The sequence below is a fragment of the Rhagoletis zephyria genome, unplaced genomic scaffold, assembly GCF_001687245.7.
Source record: "Rhagoletis zephyria isolate East Lansing unplaced genomic scaffold, Rhagoletis_zephyria_1.1 Rzeph_scaffold_00301, whole genome shotgun sequence".
NCBI classification, from domain to species: Eukaryota; Metazoa; Arthropoda; class Insecta; order Diptera; family Tephritidae; genus Rhagoletis; species Rhagoletis zephyria.
The window spans coordinates 222,282-227,757 of record NW_016157385.1 but is presented as its reverse complement, the minus strand read 5'-3'; positions in this window follow the sequence as shown (position 1 = coordinate 227,757).

The following is a 5,476-nucleotide window of genomic DNA, read 5'->3' as shown; positions in this document are numbered from 1 at the left end:
AATGCCTCGCAGACAACGAGGCGCTCGCAGCTCGTACTCGTAGCAGCAATGAGGCTAGGCACGAGAAGTTTGGCTCGCTCGCCAAACGAGCGAGCGCTGCTTGTTTGCTCGCGCTCCTATTAAACGAGCGAGGCTGTTGTGTGTTGCCTCGCTCGCAGTGCGAGGCGAGTAGATGTCTGCATACTCACTCTGCTAGGAAAGACGAGTGAGCGACGAGCAAGCGCTCCGAGTGTAGTATACAACACATGCATTTTTGTGCATAAAAATGTGGGAATGTATGTCAATAGATTATGTACGAAAGTATGTTAATAATTGTATGTATATATGCATATATNTAGGGCTGTGCGATTAATTGATTACTCAAAATTTTAATTAATCATAAAGTAAATAACTCAATTATTCGATTAATTGGAAATTATGATTACTCAAAAGTTCAGTTACTCGAGTAATCAAGATTTTTGATTAACCAAAAACAAAAATATTTGCGTAAAATGCTTTATGATTAATCAACATTTCGAGTAAAATGAGTAATCAACATTTCAACTCTTTACATATGTATAAAGTAGTTAAATTTATNGTTGCGACCGAGGGGCTAAAATGAGGCAAATCCGAACCCTGGTATTATAACTTTGTTCACATAATGGATATAGACAAATGTATACATAAATTATCAGAATGAAAAGAGAAATCGATTAAGCGGTGACTGACTGTCCGTCCGTCTGTCCGCCTGTGTACACGTTAATTCGAGTAAAAATTGAGATATCTTAATGAAACTTGNATCAAAATCTTGATTACTCGAGTAATTGATTAACCGAATAATTGATTAACCAACTTGCTCGAGTAATCGAATAATCGCACAGCCCTAGTACACACATAACATGCATATTTATATATGNTTTTTATTTTTTACCAAAATCACCGGAAAAAGTGACCAAATTCAACAAAAAATTACCAAACTTACTTTATGTGTAGAACTGTTCAAACATGCATATCGAGCCCTAACCGCCAAAATAACGTAAGCGACTTTTTTCAAAATTTTCTTTTTCATACAGAAATGTTCCTAGAGCATCTAGGAAAAGAAAAAGAAAAGAAAAAAAGATCAAAGGGAAAATTTTGAAAAAAAGATTCGCTTACACTATTTTGGCAGTTAGAGCTCGATATGTCTGTACATACATATGTATATCCGAAGATACCAAGCTTTTCAGGCAATCAGCGCTCCATCAACCTCAAATTTTTACGAAAGTCTGTTGATTTTTTTTAATATTGAACAACGTTTGAATATTAAATTTTTTGGGGTCCTGTTAAAGAAATAACAATATTTTTATTCATAAAGTATAATCAAAATTAAATTACAAAAAAAATAATATGTTAAAACTTATCAAAATATTGTGCAGCTATACTTTTTCGACCACTGTATGTAAACAAGTGCCAAGAAAATATATCAAAAATTCAACGCTTGAAGGAAAGTTTTCGACTCAGACATAGACAGAGTGAAGTCCCCCGATGAATGCCGTAGCTTCTTGAATGAGAACATACATATTGAGCCCTATCCACCAAAATAACGTAAGCGAAAAATGCTGCTTACGATATTTTGGCGGTTAGGGCTCGATATTACGTAGAATTCTACTCATATATATGGTTGCCGGGTACACCGGAAAATTTATGGTAATTGAAAAGCTGACGAACTGACAGACTGTGTCGCCGTTTCCGGCTAGATTTAGCCGGTTGCGANTTGCTTGCTGCTCTACTCTTGCGCTGCCCTCGTTTGCTTGCTCGCTCGCTGGATGCTCAGCGCCTGCGCTCTTACTTAACGAGTGATCGTTTGCAAACAGCCTCGCTTGTTGCTCGTGAGTTGCGACCGAGGGGCTAAAATGAGGCAAATCCGAACCCTGGTATTATAACTTTGTTCACATAACGGATATAGACAAATGTATACATAAATTATCAGAATGAAAAGAGAAATCGATTAAGCGGTGACTGACTGTCCGTCCGTCTGTCCGCCTGTGTACACGTTAATTCGAGTAAAAATTGAGATATCTTAATGAAACTTGGATCAGTGTTGCCACAAAATTTTTTTATTTTTTACCAAAATCACCGGAAAAAGTGACCAAATTCAACAAAAAATTACCAAACTTACTTTATGTGTAGAACTGTTCAAACATGCATATCGAGCCCTAACCGCCAAAATAACGTAAGCGACTTTTTTCAAAATTTTCTTTTTCATACAGAAATGTTCCTAGAGCATCTAGGAAAAGAAAAAGAAAAGAAAAAAAGATCAAAGGGAAAATTTTGAAAAAAAGATTCGCTTACACTATTTTGGCAGTTAGAGCTCGATATGTCTGTACATACATATGTATATCCGAAGATACCAAGCTTTTCAGGCAATCAGCGCTCCATCAACCTCAAATTTTTACGAAAGTCTGTTGATTTTTTTTAATATTGAACAACGTTTGAATATTAAATTTTTTGGGGTCCTGTTAAAGAAATAACAATATTTTTATTCATAAAGTATAATCAAAATTAAATTACAAAAAAAATAATATGTTAAAACTTATCAAAATATTGTGCAGCTATACTTTTTCGACCACTGTATGTAAACAAGTGCCAAGAAAATATATCAAAAATTCAACGCTTGAAGGAAAGTTTTCGACTCAGACATAGACAGAGTGAAGTCCCCCGATGAATGCCGTAGCTTCTTGAATGAGAACATACATATTGAGCCCTATCCACCAAAATAACGTAAGCGAAAAATGCTGCTTACGATATTTTGGCGGTTAGGGCTCGATATTACGTAGAATTCTACTCATATATATGGTTGCCGGGTACACCGGAAAATTTATGGTAATTGAAAAGCTGACGAACTGACAGACTGTGTCGCCGTTTCCGGCTAGATTTAGCCGGTTGCGATAGCAAACAGCCGGAGAAATTTCGGTTTAGGCGGCAGCCGATTTGTTAGCCGCTTTACAAAAAAAAAATAGCCGATTTTGCCACTTGCCTTGTTTTCTTAAAATTCAAATACATATGTTTCCATTTTTGACTAAGCGACCCAAAATCTGTCAGAAATGGCTACTAGCCTTATCGCGGAGAAAATTGTCATGTCAGGCAGGGTTATATACAATTGGGCCGATTTCAATTATTTTTATTTTAAACTAATTAATTAATTAATTTTCTTCATAAAATTTTTGTTATGAATGGCTTAAATTTAAGTGTGAAGTTTTATTCCCAACCTTAGAAAATAACAAATTGTTTCACTGTTTGCTTAACACGCGTTCGTGTTTGGATATAGTGCCAACACATAGAATAAATATTACAGGTATTGTCTTCCCAGATAGCGCATATTCAATTCTGCCTTGATTACAAAACGTCATTGTTGCCCACGCTTAAAGGCTTAAGGTAAGGGAGAAATTCAAGCACTATGTGCACATATGTGTTTTTTAAACAGCCTTTTTTGCTGAGAACTTATTTAAATTCTAAAAACCGAAGGCCAACTTGAATTAAAAGAACCAACACTGAAATGCGTTAAAATTAAAATAGGTAGAAGAGCAAACATTTTTATGTAAAGCAAAAGTCTCTTGGAAGAAAATAGGTTTGTTCGTCGAAAACCCAGCGGGAATTATAACTCAAAATATCAGACAGTAAGAAAAAATGCTGCCAAATTCTCTTTCAAGTAGAGAAATTTGCAAAATTCTGCACGAACGCAAATTTGCAAGTTTCCTTGCCAACTAGTGTCCACGGTTGCATTTCAAACATAATAAATTTGNAACAGCCGGAGAAATTTCGGTTTAGGCGGCAGCCGATTTGTTAGCCGCTTTACAAAAAAAAAATAGCCGATTTTGCCACTTGCCTTGTTTTCTTAAAATTCAAATACATATGTTTCCATTTTTGACTAAGCGACCCAAAATCTGTCAGAAATGGCTACTAGCCTTATCGCGGAGAAAATTGTCATGTCAGGCAGGGTTATATACAATTGGGCCGATTTCAATTATTTTTATTTTAAACTAATTAATTAATTAATTTTCTTCATAAAATTTTTGTTATGAATGGCTTAAATTTAAGTGTGAAGTTTTATTCCCAACCTTAGAAAATAACAAATTGTTTCACTGTTTGCTTAACACGCGTTCGTGTTTGGATATAGTGCCAACACATAGAATAAATATTACAGGTATTGTCTTCCCAGATAGCGCATATTCAATTCTGCCTTGATTACAAAACGTCATTGTTGCCCACGCTTAAAGGCTTAAGGTAAGGGAGAAATTCAAGCACTATGTGCACATATGTGTTTTTTAAACAGCCTTTTTTGCTGAGAACTTATTTAAATTCTAAAAACCGAAGGCCAACTTGAATTAAAAGAACCAACACTGAAATGCGTTAAAATTAAAATAGGTAGAAGAGCAAACATTTTTATGTAAAGCAAAAGTCTCTTGGAAGAAAATAGGTTTGTTCGTCGAAAACCCAGCGGGAATTATAACTCAAAATATCAGATAGTAAGAAAAAATGCTGCCAAATTCTCTTTCAAGTAGAGAAATTTGCAAAATTCTGCACGAACGCAAATTTGCAAGTTTCCTTGCCAACTAGTGTCCACGGTTGCATTTCAAACATAATAAATTTGTATTGGTATGGAGATATACGAAATCAATCGCATACCCTTGGAGAAAAATTTGAGCTATTGTAAAAAGGGGTGTGGCATCTCCCATACAAACCGAATTTTTCATACTGCATAGCGCTGGAAATTTTTTGGTAGAGTTCTGGATCTTTGTATGGAGATGTACGAAATAAATCGCATACTCTTGGAGAAAAAATGGAACTATTGGAAAAGGGGGCGTGGCATCTTCCATGCAAACCAAATTTATCATACTGCATATCTCTGGAAGTGTTCATGGTATAGTTCTGGAACTAGGTACGGAGATATACGCAATCAACTCTTGAGGAAAAATTGGAACTATTGGAAAAGGGGGCGTGGCATCTTCCATGCAAACCAAATTTATCATACTGCATATCTCTGGAAGTGTTCATGGTATAGTTCTGGAACTAGGTACGGAGATATACGCAATCAACTCTTGAGGAAAAATTGGAACTATTGGAAAAGGGGGCGTGGCATCTTCCATGCAAACCAAATTTATCATACTGCATATCTCTGGAAGTGTTCATGGTATAGTTCTGGAACTAGGTACGGAGATATACGCAATCAACTCTTGAGGAAAAATTGGAACTATTGGAAAAGGGGGCGTGGCATCTTCCATACAAACCGAATTTTTCATACTGCCTATCTTTGGAAGTGTTCATGGTAGAGTTCTGGAACTTGGTATGGAGATATGCGAAATCAATCGCATGAAGAAAGGGGGGCGTGGCACCTCCCATATAAATCAAATTTTTATACTGCATATCTCTGAAAGTATTCATGGTACAGTACTGGAACTTCGTATCGAACGCTCCTGCGTTGCGATTGGCCCAATGGATGTGATTTTCCAACGTTCAA